Here is a 19950-nt window from a genome sequence, read left to right on the forward strand (position 1 = left end):
AGAAAGAAGAGGAAAAGCTTGATCAAGAAGCTGGTCCTTCAGCAAAGGGATTGGAAGAAGGACTAACAGAACTCAAACAGGAGGCAGAAACTACCCGGTCCCTGACCTCATCAGAACTGCAAGATCTGCGGAAAGACTATAGCCACCAGCCAGGTGACCGGATTGCTGCCTGGCTGCTTCAATGCTGGGATAATGGGGCTGATGCTCAACAACTGGAAGGTAAGGAAGCCCAACAGCTGGGTTCCCTTGCTAGAAATCGAGGAATTGAAAGGAAAATTGGGAAAGAGCCAGCAATTTGCAGTCTGTGGAGACAGGTCCTTTCAAGTGTTAGAGCAAGATATCCTTTCAAGGAAGATCTTATGGACAGCTTCCCAGGGAAGTGGACTACTGCAGATGAAGGTGTCCAGTACCTGAGAGAATTAGCAGTGCTGGAAGTCATCTATGGTGATCCAGATAATGATGAAGCCTCTAAAAATCCAGAGGATGTCCTGTGCACACGGGCCATGTGGAGGAAGGTGATTAAAGGTGTGCCATCCTCGTATTCTGCCGGCTTGGCCACAATGCACTACCCAGAAATGGATGAGGGAGAAGGATTAGGGTGTACAGCAACTGTGGAGACAGTCCCTTCATGGCTTCAGAACTTTGAAGAGAGTCTTGGTACCTCCTTATCTCTACGGGCGAGCACCCTGGATGTCAGGAGCACCCCAAGAAATCAGTTCTCTTCCACACCAGTCAGAGGGAAAGGGAACACCAGGCACATGACACGTGGTGAAGTTTGGTTCTTCCTACATTACCAGGGGGAGGACATGAGGAAGTGGGATGGTCGACCCACCTTTAAGTTGGAAGCTCATGTACATGAATTGCGAGGAAAGACCCCTGCCAAGAAGAAGACATCCAAGAAGGTTGTTAATGTAGCTGGTGTAAAACCACAAGAAAGTAATCAGCGATCTCCCAGATATAAGACTGAGATCACCTCCCTTGACCCCGTTGAAGGAATATCCAGCCTGGCACAGCAAGGGTCAGACAGTGAATACTACGACTAAGAATGGGAATAGAGGGCCCCTGCCTCCAGCCAGGAGGAGGAAAGGGATGATCGAGTGCTTTGGACAGTGTGGATTCAATGGCCTGGCACATCAAATCCACAGAAGTATACCAGGCTTTAGTTGACACAGGGGCACAGTGTATATTAATACCATCAGGTTATAGAAGGGCAGAACCTATCTGGATCTCAGGAGTGACAGGGAGGTGTCAAGGTCTGTCAGCACTGGAGGCCGAGGTTAGCTTGACCGGGGACAAGTGGGAAAAACATCCCATTGTAACTGGCCCAGAAACCCCTTGTATCTTGGGCATCGACTATCTCAAGAGAGGGTACTTCAAAGACCAAAAAGGATACTGGTGGGCTTTTGGTGTGGCCAGTGTGAACATAGAGAAGGTCAAACAGTTGTCTAATCTGCCTGGCTTCTCGGAAGATCCTTTTGTTGTGGGACTGCTGCGAGTTGAAGAACAACAGATGCCAATTGCTACAAGGACTGTGCACCGACAGTAATATTGCACAAACCGAGACTCTCTGGCTCCCATCCAAGAACTGATTCATCAACTGGAGAGCCAAGGTGTCATCAGTAAGACACATTCACCTTTTAATAGCCCAATATGGCCGGTGCAAAAGTCTGATGGAGGGTGGAGGTTAACAGTAGACTATCGTGGCCTGAACAAAGTGATGCCACCACTGAGTGCTGCTGTACCAGATATGTTAGAGCTCCAATATGAACTGGAGTCAAAGGCAGCCAAGTGGTACGCCACAATCACAGAATCACAGAATCACAGAATCATCTAGGTTGGAAAGGACCTTGAAGATCATCTAGTCCAATCGACATTGCCAATGCATTCTTTTCAATTCCTTTGGCAGAAGAGTGCAGGCCACAATTTGCTTTCACATGGAGGGGTGTCCAGTATACCTGGAATCCACTGCCTCAGGGGTGGAAGCACAGCCCCACTATTTGTAATGGACTAATTCAAACTGCACTGGAAAAGGATGATGCCCCTGAACATCTACAATGCGTCGATGACATCATTGTGTGGGGCAATGAGGCAGAAGAAGTGTTCAAGAAAGGACAAAGAGTAATTGAGATTCTTCTGAGAGCTGGGTTTGCCGTAAAGAAAAGCAAGGTCAAGGAACCAGCACAATAGATTCAGTTCTTGGGAATAAAATGGCAAGATGGATGCCGTCATGTGCTTATGGATGTTGTCAACACGATAGCTACTATGTCTCTGCTGACCAGCAAGAAGGAAACACAAGCTTTCTTAGGACTTGTGGGATTTTGGAGAATGCATATTCCAGGTTACAGTCAGCTTGTGATCTCTTTCTATCAAGTAACCCAAAGGAAGAACCATTTTGAGTGGGGTCTTGAGCAACAACAAGCCTTTGAGCACATCAAACAGGAGACAGCTCAGGCAGTAGCTCTTGGGCCTGTCTGGACAGGACCAGCTGTCAAAATGTACTTTACACATCAACTGGGGAGCATGGCCTCACATGGAGCCTCTGGCAGAAGATACCAGGTGAAACTCGAGGTCGATCATTAGGATTTTGGAGCCGGGCATATCGAGGATCAGAAGCCCACTACACTCCGACTGAAAAGGAGATACTGGCAGCATATGAGGGGATTCGAGCCACTTCAGAAGTTGTTGGTACAGAAGTACAGCTCCTCTTGGCACCGTGATTGCCTGTATTACATTGGATGTTCAAAGGAAACATCCCTTCTATGTACCATGCAACCAGTGTTACCTGGAGTAAATGGGTAGCGTTAATCATGCAACAAGCTCACCTGGGAAAACCCAGCCATCCAGGGATCCTGGAAGAGATCATGGACTGGCCAGAAGGTAGGGATTTTGGAGCACTACCTGAGGAGGTGGCTCGTGCCCAAGAGGTACCTCCATATAACGAGTTACCAGAAGATGAAAGGCTCTGTTTACTGATGGATCCTGTCGTGTGGTAGGAAACCATCGGAAACGGAAAGTTGCTGTGTGGAGCCCCACAAGACAAGTTGTTGAGGCAACTGAAGGAGAGGGCAAGTCAAGTCAGTCTGCAAAGTAAAAGTGATCAAACTAGCCCTAGAGATTGCTGAACAAGAAAAGTGGCCAGCACTGTATCTCTACACTGACTCCTGAATGGTGGCTAACGCCCTGTGGGGGTGGCTACAGGAGTGGAAGACCAATTGGCAGCGCAGAGGTAAACCCATCAGGGCTGCTGCATTGTGGCAGGACATCGCTGCTTGAGTGGAAAACATGGCTCTAAAAGTACGTCATATAGATGTTCATGTGCCCATAAGCCGTGCCACAGAAGAACATCAAAACAATGAGCAAGTAGACAAGGCTGGCAAAATTGAAGTAGCTCAGCTGAACCTGGACTGGGAGCACAAAGGTGAGCTATTTGTAGCTTGATGGGCCCATGAAACATCAGGGCATCTCGGGAGAGATGCAACGTACAGATGGGCTCGTGATCGAGGGGTGGACCTGACCATGGAGGCCATCTCACAGGTCACTCATGAATGCGAAACATGTGCTGCAATCAAGCGAGCCACACGAGTAAAGTCTCCCTGGAACAGAGGGCGATGGCTGAGTTTTTGATATGGTGAGGCCTGGCAAACTGACTATATTGGACCACTGCCATGAACACGCCAAGGCAAGCGCTACATACTCACCATGGTGGAAGCAACTACTGGTTGGTTCGAAACATACCCTGTAAATCATGCTACTGCCTGAAATACCATCTTAGGTCTTGAAAGGCAAATTTTATGGCAACATGGTACTCCTGAAAGAATTGAATCAGACAATGGGACCCATTTTTAAAATAATCTTATAAACTCCTGGACAAAGAAACACGACATTGAGTGGGTGTATCACATCCCTTATTACCCACAAGCATCTGGAAAGATTGAAAGATACAATGGACTGTTGAAGACTGTGTTGAGAGCATTGGACAATGGGGGATAGAAGCACTGGGATATAAATTCAGCAGAAGCCACTTGGATAATTAACACCAGAGGATCTGTTAACCGTCCTGATTCTGCCCAAACAAAACCCCTTCATACTGTGGGAGGAGATAAGGTCCTTGTAGTACACACAGGGAAATAGCTGGGGAAGGCAGTGTGGATTGCTCCTCCCTTGGGAAAAGGCAAGCCCATTCGTGGAACTGTTTTTGCTCAGGGACTTGCATGTACTTGGTGGGTAATGCAGGAGGATGGGGCTACTTAGTGTGTGCCTCAAGAAGATTTAACCGTGGGGGGAAAATAATCTGTGGGGTGAGTTGTATGTTGCAGGAAGTGATGGAGGAAGTAGGAACGACGAAGAGTGAATTTCGCAAAGAACCAGATGCGTGCAATGATGACCCAAACCTAGCCGGTACTGGTGTCCAACAGAAAAATGTACTGCTCCTCTCCTGAACATCCATCTTGACGATGGGAGCCAAGTCATTGAACATCTGGAGGAGTGAAGAAAGCCTATGGAATGGAGGAATACTATTTCATAGAATCACAGAATCATTCAGGTAGGAAAAGACCCTTGGAATCATCAAGTCCAATCATCACCCCTACTATACAAAGTTCTCCCCTACACCATATCCCACAACATCTCATCTAAACGACCCTTAAACACATCCAGAGATGGTGACTCCACCACCTCCCTGGGCAGCCTATTCCACTGTCTGACCACTCTTCCTGTGAAAAATTTTTTCCTAATGTCCAGTCTTTTCCTCCTCTGTTGCAGTTTAAAGCTGTTCCCCCTTTTTCTGTCACTAATCACCTGTGAGAAGAGACCAGCACCAACCTCTCTACAATGTCCTTTCAGGTAGTTGTAGAGAGTGATGAGGTCTCCCCTCAGCCTTCTCTTCCTCAAACTGAACAGTCCCAGCTCCCTCAATCTGTCCTCATAGGATTTGTTCTCCAGGCCTTTCACCAGCTTCGTTGCCCTCCTCTGCACTCACTCCAGCACCTCAATATCTCTCTTGTATTGAGGTGCCCAAAACTGGACACAATACTCCAGGTGTGGCCTCACCACTGCAGAGTACAGGGGGACTATTACCTCCCCACTTCTGCTGGTCACATTATTTCTAATACAAGCCAGGATGCCGTTGGCTTTCTTGGCCACCTGGGCACACTGCCGGCTCATGTTCAGCTGCTTGTCAATTAGAACCCCCAGATCCTTCTCTTCCAGACAGCTCTCCAGCCACACCTCCCCAAGCCTGTAGTGATGCATGGGGTTGTTGTGGCCCAAGTGCAGGACTTTGCACTTGGCCTTGTTGAAGCTCATCCCGTTAACGTTGGCCCACTGATCCAATCTATCCAAGTCTCTCTGTAGTGCCTCCCTATCTTCATGCAGATTGACACTCCCGCTTAACTTGGTGTCATCTGCGAACTTACTGATGATACACTCTATGTCCTTATCAAGATCATCAATAAAGATGTTGAACAGAAATGGTCCCAACGCCGAGCCCTGAGGAACACCACTTGTGACCAGCTGCCAGCTGGATTTAGCTCCATTGACCACCACTCTCTGGGACCGTCCATCCAACCAGTATTTGACCCATCAGACCGTTGGCTCATCCAGGCCATGGGCAGCCAGTTTTTCTATGAAAATTCTATGGGGAACTGTGTTGAATGTTTTTTGAAAATCCAGGTAGACAATATCCACAGCTTTTCCCTTGTCCAATAGTCGGGTTATCTGTTAAAGGACAGGGGATAGTAGTTAATGAGAGTGTATTAATCTGCTTGTTGGGTATGAAGATGGTCCAATACATAGATTAAGATGTAAGTGTTGGCAAGAAGGAATGTCAGTGGTGAGAACTAAATGAGATGGAATGGATAAATGACTATTATGTGGTACCTGGGCATGATGTAAATGGTATGGAATAAGGGGTGGAGACTGTACTGAGTCTGGCTGAGCTGGAATTGATTTTCCCCTATAGCAGCCCTCATGGTGCTGTGTTTTATATTGGGAGCTGGAAGGGTGTTGATAGCACACTGATGGTGCGACTACTGCTGAGTAGTGCTTACACAGCACCAAGGCTCTTTCCAATATTTCCATCCCCCCAATGGGATAGGGTGGGCAAGATCTTGGGAGGGGACACAACCAGGACAGCTGACCCAAACTGACCAAAGGGATATTCCAGACCATATGACATCTGTTCAGGTATAAAGCTGGGAAAAAGGAGGAAGGGGGGGGGGGAGGTCAGCCTTGGTCCTCCGAGGCAACTGATATGCGTATTGGAGCCCTGCTTCCTGAGAAGGCCCGACAGCGCCTGTTAATGGGAAGTAAAGAATTTTTTGCTTCCGCGCACAGACCTTGCTTTGCTTTTGCTTTGCTTACATTAAAACTGCTTTTGTTTTACCCACATGGTTGGGTTTTTTTTTCCTATCTTATTTTCTTTCCCCCTTTTTGCCCTGTTGAGAAAAAAGGAGGGGGGGGGGGGGAGTGATAGAGTGCCTTGGTGGGTTCCTGGCATTTAGCCAAGTTCAAACCACCACAAATAATTATAGGTGAATATACACATTTGCATAATTTAAAAATATTTTTTGGTGAAGTTATGTCTGAATTAGGAAAACACAGGCAGAGATACATATTATGGTTTAAGATAGTCTTATCAGAGGGAGATGTAAAAAAGCCTGTTGAGTTCTGTTTCTATCTAACTACTTGCATTTAATCAAAAAGAAGAGTAGAGTAAATGATGAAACTTGATTTATTGTATGTGCACAATAAAATATAGTTCACTTCAGCTTTGCAACAAAACATGAGTCAGCAAAAAATCATAACCTGCCATAGACATTGATTGATGTCAACACTGTACAACACTGTACATGACAAGCAATCAAAAGAATCCCTTCTCTTAAGCAACTTGTTGACAGACTTGCTGGTACAATGGTTTGTCTTCCTGGAAGTTAAGAAAAGGAGAAAAAGTAATGAAAAACAGACAAACTTCTTCCTATTATTTGTTAAAAAACACAGTCTAACTAGAACAAAGGCATATTTAGATCAGTTTCACCACCCAACACTTAGGTGCTACCTACTGAAGTTTTCTAAACAAGAAACTGGCTTTGCAAACTGAAAAGTAGTAAGAATCCTCGAAGAAATAGAAAGAAAAATAATGAAAGAGGCAGAAAAAGAAAGAAAAGAACAAGATCACTAATGCTTTAATCAGAAAAAGGCACACTACAAAATAACTTCTCTACATGAAAAATTTCTGATCTCACTTTATTCCAGACTTTAATAGCCAGTACAGAGAAAACATTAGATGAAGGAAAGCTTTCTCAATAGACTATAAAAGAAATTGAACTTTTAATTCCACCCCATCTTTCCTGAACAACAACAGTATCCAGTTGATAAAGAATTCCTACAAAAAACCTACTCGATTATGTATGATCTTATGGAGTGAAGTCACAAAAGCAGCCTTCATGCAGTGTATCTTAGCCCATTCTCTTGTTAGCAGACCCACTGTTTCACAGTGGGGAACAGCATTTTCTGCAACAATAAGTAAATCCATCTTCACATCTTTTCTGACTGAAGTCACTTTGGTTTTGTACCATAAATTTTTTCTTCCTTATAATTTAAAAACCCAAGAATGTTGCCTAAATTCTTTCATTTATTATTCACATTTGTTAGGTTAATTAAAACAAAACATCAGAATATTCATTTGAGATGTAGAATTCTTTTGTTAGCACTCAAAATTTCTTTCTACCTATCCTATGTAGACTTTGACAGAACAAACATTCTATAAAGATTTCTACTTTGTCATGTGCAACATTTCATATTTTTCCAAAATTCTGCCATATCTATATAGGGAATATCTTAGTTTTGGGTTGGAGCTTTAGATTATTTTTCTTTGTTGTTTTTTCATTCATCTTCATCTGTTTCAGACCAATTCAATTTTCTGTTGGTTTGTTTGGGGTTTTTTTTAATATAAATTTAACAGATATATTCATTATTTGGCTGATATTAAACAAACTCTGTCTTCACCCTCCTGAAGCTGAATATGAACTGAACTTAGCATTCTGAGACCTGTTTATGTCTTATTTAATTCAGTGGTTTGTGAATGCAGAGCTGTCCTCTATGTCTTTAGAAAGGACCTTGAAACATAACTCCTTCCTCAATTCTCTTATGTTATATTACTCATGTTTTAAGAAAGCAAAATTTAGCCCATTCTAACATTCCTTACCATAGTCAACAGGGAATTACTATAATTTCTTTACATTGCAATAAAATAACCATTAAGGTCACTACCTCTTAATGAACGATTACGAAGAGTGAAACCTTTCTTAATTACCTGATTTTTCATTTAAGATATGTAAAGACATTCAAAGGCATTTCACCATTTGTTTACCCCATTCACTGCTCCTTAATGTGCTAAGTTTTACAAGGTTGATTAATCATCCTTCCCATTCAACAGGGAATGCTTCCTACAATGAAAGTCCCTTAGATTTTCATCTGATGGTATATTATATATACTGTAATAATGCTTTCAGAAGATGTCTACCAAATGGAAGGCAAACTTTGACATGAAAAACAATGATCAGCACTTCAAAGTGTTGGCTTAGAGATTTTTTTTATTTTGGTTTTTATTTCTGACCTTATCACAGAGTTCATATTTAGTAAAATGTTTAGTTTGGCTATCTCTTTTTGTCATTTACAATGTCATTATGCTGTTCACTTCCTATATTTCCCCTTCTACTTTTTCTCCTCTTTCTTCACAGTCATAAATCTGCTTTTTTTCATTAAGCAATATATTTAAGAGGCGATAATTAAATCTCAAAAGAGCTCCCTTCTATGACATATTGTTATTAGAACATTAGAAATCCTCTTCACTCTGCAGAGGTAATGCTAGAAGTTACAAACAGATTTTAAAAGTCTTGAATAGCAAAATAAGATATTTATGGAAACACTTGATGTTGAAGGAACAAAGCCAGTAAAAATGCTTAAACATTATTCATTTATTTAAACTTCAGAAGCCAACAGGTAAAAAATGATTAAACTGCATCAAGAAAGTCACTGAATTATAATAATGTCATCAATTTGCCTCATAGGAAAGGTTTGAATTGATGTACTGGTTAAAATGGATAATGACTGTGTGACTCTCAGGCTATGAAAAACTGTGTTAATATTAATTATTAATATTAATTAATTAACATAAATATTAATAATAATTAATATTGTTCTATTTGTTGCATGGTTTGGCCTTATTACTGTTTTTGCCACATATTATTCTCTGCTTTATTCAATTAATTCAACGCCTTGTGACCAACATGCAATTTATAGCCACCTCATCACTGGACAACGTCAAATATGTCCATGCGGTGTACCAGCCAAAACCTTCAGTTGTGAAAATTATATGGACAGATGTTTTTTCCCTGTTTTATTTTGCTATGTGATTTTGTCATGTTAATGCTTCTTCTTCTTGCTATATATTGTTTCATATTTTGTACAATTGATTACTATTTCATTGGATGGATTCATATTTTATATAATTGATTATGAATTATAAAATGCTCTTTTCTGGGCTTTTCTCAACAACTATCTGTCCCGATCCAATATCGGGGCGGATTCTTAAACGATCCCAAGAGCGAGATTAAGACACAAACGAGGTCAGATGCCATACAACCTTGTGAACTTTATTTCCCATAACAATTAGTAATAGCGATAGGACAGAGAGAAAAAGAAGGGGAAAGTCAGAAACCCTAATCAAGAAAGACGGTAGGTATGCAGCTAATTACCACCACCACCAGGGATCCAGCGATGTTCCGTTGGCTCGGGCTCAGTGCAGGTGATGGTGCTCCAAGCTCTGCTGAGGTCCCGGCTCCAAGTAACAGGTGTTGAGGAAGGTGCCCCGAGGGAGGAGTACGCAGTCCTTTTATTGTCCCAGTCCCCTTGACCTTTTCCAAAAGCGTCCGCCCATTTCGTGCCGGCCTGCACGTCTCATCCCGATCATGGGGCTCCTGGTCCCGTGGTCCTCCATGCGCAGATGCCCAGGCGCTGGTCATGCTGGCCCGCGTGTGTCCCGCACCCCGATTTAGCTTCGGGCGGATGTCGTGGTTTTGTCTGGGACCCTTCGTCTCCTTTTGGACGTACTCCTCCATGGCAACAGGGTGCCGAGGCCAGGAAATGGTGGTGGTGCAACAGCAATGTTGAGACAAACAAAGTTTAACACAGTTCCTTACACCACCCCGTGGCTCAACATTGCTGTCTTCATGGTGGCGTGAAAGATAACAGTACAGAGAGAGAGAGAGAGAGAGAAAGACCAGAAAAAGTGCAAAATACAATAACAAACAAGATTTCCGGCAAATTTTCGTTTGAACTTTAACAATATCTTTACAAATATAAGCATTTTTTAACTAACAAACATATAACCAATAACATTCTTTAACAGGTATATCATACTCAAAATTAACTAATTTTATAAAACCAAAACATCTTATAAACTAATTTTAAGGCTCCGATGAAACAACAAAAGAACATGACGGCAACTTACATGATGGACATTTACAGGGACAAAAAAGAAGTATTACCATAACAGTTAAGATAATAGTTAACAAGATAAAGACTACAAAGTGAATTAAGATTAATTCTAATGTATTTTCCATTTCTCCCATGGTTTTAACAAAATACCACAGAGTGTCTGAGGCCCTGGCCTCCAGCTCCGGTCTGAAGGAGTTGGGGTCAGCATGCGCAGCAGGAAAATCTCTTTCCACTCCCCTTTTCCTAATGCGCATGCGTCATTTGGGCCTAGAAACTTCTTTTCCAAATTTTCCAAATTTAAACGTTAACAATATTCTAAATAAACATATAAAAAGATAACAGTAACACTATTAATTAACAGGTTTTTAACTAAACAAAGTTAAACATGTGTCTCAGCCAGGACCGAGAAATGCGCTCTCGGTTCCATCTCAAACTGGACCGAGGAATGTGCTCTCGGTCCCGTCTCAGACCGGGCCGAGGAATGTGCTCTCGGTCCTTAGGGACAGGGAGGGGAAGGAGGTGGTTGTTTAAATGAACAGGCACAACTACAAGACGGTTTACATGGACACTTAGCAGACAAACACATACATGTCACAAGAGAAAATACAGCAAGAGCTAACAAAGTAACAGCCACAAAATTCAATATTAAAAGGGTATACATTCGAATTGTTATTACAAACCACAGCGCAAAAATAAATGGTGGTCTGACTCGTCCGAGCCGGGGATCTGCCAAAATGGACGCCCCCAGCCCAGAGCGCATGTGCGGTTTAGGCCTAAAAACATCTATCCTAAGTTTAAGGTTTAAATGATTGATACAGCGACAGGCTTTGGTTGGTGAATGATACGAATTTGCTTTACACCATCAGGTGAGTCAATAAATATAAATTGCATGTTAGAAACAACACGTTGGATTAACTGAACAAAGCAATGAATAATACATGGTAAAAACGTCAACGCGGCAAATGCACATAGTAGGTAAAATAGAAGCTGCTTTACTCATGGTGCTCCGGGTAACCAAGACCACAAATCGCCACTCCAGCCATTCCATGTTTGAACATGAACATGAGCTAGTTTCCTAATAACTGTGGTCAGTTGCAGGACTACTTCACCTACATTGTCTATTTCCAAACAACAGTTAGAAACATTTAGTTTTCCACATACTCCTCCCTCTTCAGCTAGTAGGTAGTCTAAACCCATGCGATGTTGAAGGATTGCAGTGCGCATCTGTTGAGATTGTTGAGTTTAAAGGTCTATAGCATTAGCAGTTTTATTAGTAATAATTTCTAAGACTGCTTGTCATTGAATTATACGGTTCAAATTACAAATTGGTTCTCTTGCCCCTGTTATCGGTTCATTGGGATTCCAAGTGGCAGGCCCATAATGATCAATAATTCTGTCAGGGGGCCACTCATTTTCCCCCCACTTTTGAGTTCCACCTATTTCAAACTCAACAGATCACTTGTTGCGGACAATCCTTTTGTTTCCTAGCTTATCATATAGTCTTATTCCCAATTGAGGGCCATCTGCCTCTGGGAGAAGGAAAAACAGAGGTCGGATAATCCCTATATAACAAATCCATGACCAATTCGCTGGTAATTGTTTGTAGGCAGTATGTCCACATATCCAATAATGGCCCTTTTTGGCTTTGGTGCCTTTGGCAAATGGTCCATCTGCAGTCCTTGGGGTTTGAAAATAAATTGTGTTTTTACTTCCCAAAGGGCTGAAAACCTCATTCAGGTGATTATTTATCCGGATGGTACAATACCAGGACCCAGTGTCGTTTTTCCATTCACAAGTTTGATTATAAAAGTTGTTTCCCTGTAATTTGGCATATTCAGTTTCATTTTTGTTTGACCAAAACCCTTTGAACCCTTTGCTGCGTCCTTGTTCATTAAGCCACAACCATATATAAATACCTCTATCTTTGTTAATCAATTTATGTGTAAGAGTCCATTGACACTTACTTTTCCCCACATCAACTCCTCCTTTCTGAGTATGATTCAAACAAAATTTACCCTTATTAGGAAACTGAACTGGCCATGTTCCACTATCATCCCAGGTAGTATTTCCAATGTCGCTGTAGTTGCTTACAATCTGTGATGGGAAAAGTGGTATAGAAACCCACGGCCAGCTTGATAATCCTAGAGGTCCTCCACAAACCCAACAGTGGCTTAGATTAAAGGTTTGACTTACAGTTTTTGCTAACAAAACAAATTCATTATCCTCAAGGGGGTTATATGGTTTGGGTAAAGGCGGGGGAATTGGCTTCCCTTCAGTTTCATAGGTAAATCCCCAAAATAATATAGCAAAAATTAACATACACATCCTAACCAAATTGCACTAAAGTCTGCGTCTGTTTCACTCCTTCTGTGGGTGCGTCTGTGTCACTTGCTTCCCCCTGAAAATGAAACAAAAACCAAATTCACTTCTTGGGTTAGAAAGAGGGAACAATCCATCTAGTGTTAATCCTATGAGTTTTTCCACAGGCATCTTTAGCCTTCCAGGTGTATTTGTTAAGGGGTGTGTCCAACACCAGTGGCACTTTGCCCACTGTGGGAAGCTCAACCAAGAAAGGTTGTCCTGGAGAATGAGATGGATTACTAGGTGATCAGGGCCATGTGGGGCTGGCATAATTGTAGGAGGTTTTGGACAGAATGCTGTGATCTTTGGGCATCCATTTACTCCCCAGCGACTGTTGACGCTGGTCACTGCATCCCACACTCGCTCAGCCCATCCTGGCTTGTGCGGTTTGAGGAAGCGTTTTAGTAGACCATTTGTTCTTTCCACAATTCCATTTGCTTGTGGGTAATACGGAGTATGAAACACCCATGAAATTCCCTCCTGGGCTGCCCACTCTTGGACCACTTTGGCTGTGAAATGTGAGCCATTGTCTGATTGGATTGACCGTGGCTTGGGGAAAATCCCAAACCATTCTTTCAGGGCTTTTACTGTGTTTTCTCCTGTTGCCTTAGCACATGCTTTAGCTTGCACTAGTCCAGATACTATCTCCACACCTACCAGTATATAGTACTTTCCTTCTGATTTTCGAAAGGGACCGATGTAATCAATCTGCCAGGCCTCCCATAGGCCTTTTCCCTCTCTTAAGTGCAGGGGGTCACCCTCTAGAGGGTGTCTGTCCAGACAGACGTGGCATTGTTCACAGGAAGATATACAAGTTTTACATTCCTCCCTGGTAACTGGCCACCCTCGGGCTTGTGCCTCACAATAGAGGTCCTTAATTCTTGAATGTTTCTGCTTTACATGTAGCCATTCCAACAGACTTTCCCAATCTTCTGCTATCTGGGTGCTTTGTAGGGAAGCCAGCCGGGCTAGTTCATCCACCTCAGCATTCCAGCGGCTTACTGGGGTATCATCCTGCTGATGAGATGCTACCCATGCTACTGCAAATTTCCCTTGTCTAGCAATGGTAAGAATATCCTGCCATTTTTTCCTTTTGCCATACAGGTATTCTATTGACCTCCCATCCATTTTGTTCCCAGAATGGAAGCCATTCAGTGCAACCTTTGAATACAGCATAAGAGTCAGTATAGATATAGACAGAAGAAGCAGATTGAGCCTTGTGTTGGAAAACGCTCCACACAGCAACTAGTTCTCCCACTTGTGTGCTACCTTCTCCTTCAGTAATGATCTGTTCCTTGGTGTCTACCTGAAGTGCCACAGCTCGGTATTTCCAAATTTTCCCCTCACGCTTTGACAAGGCATCTGTAAACCAGACATTTTGCAATTGTCCAGAAAACGGAGGAGCTACTTGTATTACAGACAAAAGCTCGGGTGTTTCCCTGTCTGGGTTTACTTCATCTTGTATATTTAGCACTTTCGTGGCTCCCTCAGTTACAGAAAAGATTTCACAATAGTGTTCTATTTGTGCATACCATTTTCGAACGGAGGCTCTCTGGGCCACCCCGTCAGGGTTCCTGCCAAAACTGCTTTGATCATTTTAAATGGGCCTCTGAGAACTAAAGGTTGCTGCCGGATGGTGCGCTCGGCTTCTCTCAGAGCTAGGCTAACTACAAATAGGCCTTTTTCCCAAGTTGTATACCTTTTTTCAGCATCTTTGAAGCTACAAGAATAAAAACCAATGGGCCTAACAGGACCCTCTGGACCCTTTTGCCACAAATGGATGGACAGTCCAGTCTTGGTGAACCCCCATTCAATCTGAACTGGATCTGTTGGGTGAATTGGACCCAGGGCTTGGTAGGCAGTCGCTTCAAACACCAACAGCTGTAAAGCATCATCATGGACCTGAGTCCACTCCCACTGAGCTCTCTTTCTCAATAAGTCATACAAGAGCCTAGCGATAATTGAAAAATCAGGAATGTGTTTCCTCCAAAACACAAGCAACCCTAATGCATGCTGTAAGTCTTTCTTTGACTCTGGCATCTTGATCTGATCGAGAGAGGAGAGAGTATCCGGTGGGATACACGTCATACCTCCCTTCCACCAGATCCCTAAAAAATTTTACCTCACTTGAAGGGGTCTGTATTTTCTCAGGTGGAATTGTCAACCCTATATTTTCTAGATGGGTAATGATATCTTTTTGAGATTCTTCAACTTCTACCTGACTCCCTCTTATGAGTACATCATCTATGTATTGATAAATCTTTATCTCTGCTTTTCTGGGAATTGTTTCTAACTCTTGCACTAGAGCATGGTGAGCCAGCGTGGGGGAGTGCTTGTATCCTTGGGGGAGTCGTGTAAAAGTATACTGTTGTCCCTCCCAGGTGAAGGCAAAACGATCCTGGTCCTCAGGTTGTACAGGGACCATAAAAAACATATCTTTGACATCAATTGTTGCCATGATAGGGTAGGATTGTTCCTGAATGGTTGCTATTAATTCAGCAATGTTTGGTACGGCAGATGTGAGTGGACCAGTATTGGCATTGAGCCTCCTGTAATCTATTGTCAATCTCCATTTGCCGTTTGGTTTTTGGACTGGCCATGATGGAGAGTTGAAGGGAGAGTGAGTGGGGACCACAACCCCTTGTTTTTTCAAATCTTCCAGAACTGGTGTAATTCCCTCCCTTGCTCCTAGAGGCAATGGGTAGGGTTTAACGTTTGTCAATTTGGAGGGAGGTAGGGTAGGTGCCGCTTGCAATAAGCGCACTTCTATATCCAATGTTTCGGCCAATTGCCTGATCTGGGGGACACCAAAAGACCATGAGTTCCCCTGAGTGTCTTGCCACTGTCTACCCTTCAAAACATCTATACCTAAAAGATTCATCTGAAAAGATCCTATGGCCACCATGGTGTTGACAGGACTTTCTTCGCCTGGTAACCAAAGTGCCACTGGAGTCATAGGCACTGACTGTGTTTTTCCCAGGGCATTTAAGACAATTAGATTTCTAGATGGGATCGAGATTCCACACTGTTCTGCTTCAGCCCACATTAGCGAAGTGATTTGTGCCCCAGTATCAATCAGGAATGTTACCGGTCTTTTTCTTGGTCCTACGGCAACAATAATTAGTAAGTCTCCTTTTGTGTTGCAGGTGAGTTGTCTGACAAACATCCATCCTTCGCCTCCCCCCTCACCTTCGGGGGGCGGAGGGTCTAGTTTCCCGCCACCTTCCTTTCTCCAATCACTTCCTCCCCAAGATCTATCAAAGGTGGGCACTAGGGGTTGGTTTGGAAGTGACACTTTGTCCTGACCAGTTCTGCACAAGTTGTTCTAATTTTTGAGTCGAGAGTCCATCCATCAAGTCCCGGGGAACTCCTTTCTGAAGCCCTAGTTGCCACAGTCCCTGTCGAGTTAGGGGCCTCTCCCTCCCAGAATTCTGAAATCGGGGTGATCCCAAGCCTTGGCCCTTCCTTATGGATGATTGTCACCCACTAATTTGCTCTGCAGCCCGTACGACCCTGGTTTCAGTTCTTTGGGACGATCCACCAACAGGGCCATATTTTCTCCCAAAATTAATCAATTCCTGGGCTACCTCTCCCCATGTCCATACTTTCCTCCCTGGCCGTTGGTGGTCAGGGGTTACTATCCCCTCCAGAGCAGCCGTCATTCTTTCTGCATTGGGGGTGTTTTGAATCTTCCCTTGCAACTGAGTGCCAATGGGTTTCAGGGAGTCAGGAAGTTCTCATATCAGGGGAGTCAACCTCTCTGGGTCCACAGGCATCATCATCGGGGAGCCTTGGTTAGGCTTGAGCTCCCGATCATACATCATCTGCAGGCAGGCTGCCTTCTGCACACTTTCCACTAACTGATCCACCGTCCCTGTTATGGCAAGGGGATCCCCTCTCTCCAAGGGGTTCAGCCCTCCAGCCCAGTACGCAGCTCTCTGAGTCAATGACCATGGGGCTCGGAGGTCACCAGTAGTTAAAAACACACCCAGGCCCCAATATCCTTCTGCTTCTTTCTCTGACAATAGGATTCCATCCCCTCCTGACAACAACACTCTCCACACATATTCTGTCTCTGATTCTTTCGCAGTCCTTGCAAAATCTTTTCTCAGCTTTGCCAATTCAACTGATGTAAATGGGACTTCTTTGGTGATAACCTGAGGACAGTTGTCTCTATCGTCCTCATACACATACTCTGTTTTAACCAGCGGATACATATGGGGGGGGATCTCTACAGTTTCTTTTGCCTTTTGCAAATCCCCTTGGGGATAAATTTGCTGTATCCCCTTCTCCAGAAGCTTCACCTCTGCCTCCGCCAGTGTATCCGTCTCTGCCAAGAGTTGTTCCCTCAACTCATTTTTCAATATTATATATTGATCCCTTTCCTCCTCTAGTAATTCTTTGGTTTCTCTCAATTGATTCTGCAGGGTCTGTATGACCGTCTGCAGAGAGTCTATTACAATATCAGTTTGATACAACTTCTGCTTTTTCTCTTCCACCGCAGCTGCCAGACTCGCTCCTAACACTGCACATATTATAGCTTTTCCTTTTCCCCTCTTAACCTTAGCTTCCTTCTGCAAAACCTTTATCCTATCCACCACACTCTGTGGTTGAAACCAATGTTTTTTCACCCAATCTAGTCCCTGGACCGAGGGACGAGACCGGTGCACTTCCAAAAGATCATATAGTTTATCTATTCCTTCAGCCCCTGAGGACACATCATCACAAACATCGGCTGCCTTCAGGGCGGCCATTCTTTTTCTTTTTCCTAATTCAAAAGGGATTCGTCCTGAGAGGGTCACACTTTAATGTCAAATTTCCCCTTTTCTCTCCCAGGAGGCCAGATCTGAATTTAACACCAAAAAAATTCAAAGGGGATTGTTGTCCTGAGAGGGCCACACCTGGGTATGCAAGTATCCCCTGTTCACTCTCAGGAGGTCACAACATAATGTAACATAAGGGGGGTTATTTCATCCTGAGACGTTTGCATCCAACACAGCAAGATAGTACAGCACTCCCGTCTCAAGGGATCCTGTCCGTGACGCCAATTTAAAATGTCCCGATCCAATATCGGGGCAGGTTCTTAAACGATCCCAAGAGCGAGATTAAGACACAAACGAGGTCAGATGCCATACAACCTTGTGAACTTTATTTCCCGTAACAATTAGTAATAGCGATAGGACAGAGAGAAAAAGAAGGGGAAAGTCAGAAACCCTAATCAAGAAAGACGGTAGGTATGCAGCTAATTACCACCACCACCAGGGATCCAGCGATGTTCCGTTGGCTCGGGCTCAGTGCAGGTGATGGTGCTCCAAGCTCTGCTGAGGTCCCGGCTCCAAGTAACAGGTGTTGAGGAAGGTGCCCCGAGGGAGGAGTACGCAGTCCTTTTATTGTCCCAGTCCCCTTGACCTTTTCCAAAAGCGTCCGCCCATTTCGTGCCGGCCTGCACGTCTCATCCCGACCATGGGGCTCCTGGTCCCGTGGTCCTCCATGCGCAGATGCCCAGGCGCTGGTCATGCTGGCCCGCGTGTGTCCCGCACCCCGATTTAGCTTCGGGCGGATGTCGTGGTTTTGTCTGGGACCCTTTGTCTCCTTTTGGACGTACTCCTCCATGGCAACAGGGTGCCGAGGCCAGGAAATGGTGGTGGTGCAACAGCAATGTTGAGACAAACAAAGTTTAACACAGTTCCTTACACTATCTTTTCTTAAAGCCACCATGGGTCCTGAAGCAATCTTTGAGCCACGGGGTGGTGTGAGAGACTGAAATGTCCTATGACTGTCTCAAAGCTTGCTTGTGTCTGTGCAAACCTCCAAGAGAAGCTGCTGTGGCCTGTGAATTGGTCTGGGGAGTGTCGCCCAGAGAAGTGGAAGTGTATTGAAGGATGCACCCTCCTACTTCTTTGCGGTTGCATTGTCCAGACTCTTAAGACAAGCCTCAAAGGGGCAGACCTGTACTGAATTGGCCCCATCCTGTAGCCACTTGTGGCTCTATTGTGTAGGCCAGACCCCATGCATGCATTGCTAATGAGCTGACAAGAGGCAAACGTTCCTGCCTTGAAGCCAGATGCAACAAAACCTGTGGGACCAGAGAAAAAAAAAAACTAATAGCAAGCAGATATGCTAATCAGCGGATACAATGAACTTAAAAAGGCAGCAGAAAATTTTGCTCAGTGTGCATCCACCATCGAAGCCAGATCCGTGTGCACCCACCACCAAAGAACTGAAGACTGAGGACCAACGGGACGCTGCTGGATTCATGGTGGTGACTATTCTGGCGACCCTATCCCACATCCTTGCTTTATTTCCGTCTTTTCCTTCCATTCTGTCCTATCACTACCCCTCTTCACCTTTTTAATAATAAAAACCTGTTTTGTGTATATGGCATTTGACCTCATTTGTGTCTTAATCTTGCTCTTGGGATCATATCGAAACCTCCCCCGACATTGGATCGGAACACCAGCCCAACTTACAAGAAACTTGCATGTTTCTAAATTGAAGGTCTCCTCAGCAATCACAGTATCATCTGATACATGGTCTGATAGTAAGGTCTGGCCTGAATAGAGAATTATAATAATAATAAAGCTTTGTACTCTGACATGGTCATTGTGAGTTCATGTATATTAGTTTCAGTTTTTTAGTGTAAACACTGACATAGCCATTTTAAAAATACTGTTTCTTAAATAGGAAGCACTAGTGAAAACAGCTGAATACTGGCTCATTAAGCGTAAATAAGAACAGCAGCTATCATAGCCTGTATTCTGTGCGGAAGAAGATGACTGACTTGATTGGCTGCACAGCTTGCATGTAGGAGCCATCCATATCTGGCCTCCTTGGAAAGGAGATATGAAACCTATATTCAGTTATATTTGAAGATATGTGGAAGAGGTATAAAGTGGGGTTTGAGTGACATAGGAACAACCTAACACCAAGAAAAAAATACAATGGATAATTGGTTTTGCGTTATCACTGGATCCACTGTATGTCAAGTGGATTTATATTTTCCTAGTAAATAGTTTCTGCATGTGCCTGCTGTTTATCACTGAGTAAACCAATAGCAATTAATGAAGAAACTCTAAGCTAGACTCAGAAATT

The 19950-nt window shown here is 43.8% G+C and overlaps 1 pseudogene; it reads right to left on the minus strand.

Moving 5' to 3' along the window:
- Positions 1-16115: 16115 nt before the first annotated feature.
- LOC141921633 (uncharacterized) lies at positions 16116-18471 on the minus strand (annotated as a pseudogene).
- Between the last annotated feature and the right edge of the window lie 1479 nt (positions 18472-19950).

This window comes from Strix aluco, chromosome 3 (assembly GCF_031877795.1).
Source record: "Strix aluco isolate bStrAlu1 chromosome 3, bStrAlu1.hap1, whole genome shotgun sequence".
NCBI lineage: Eukaryota > Metazoa > Chordata > Aves > Strigiformes > Strigidae > Strix > Strix aluco.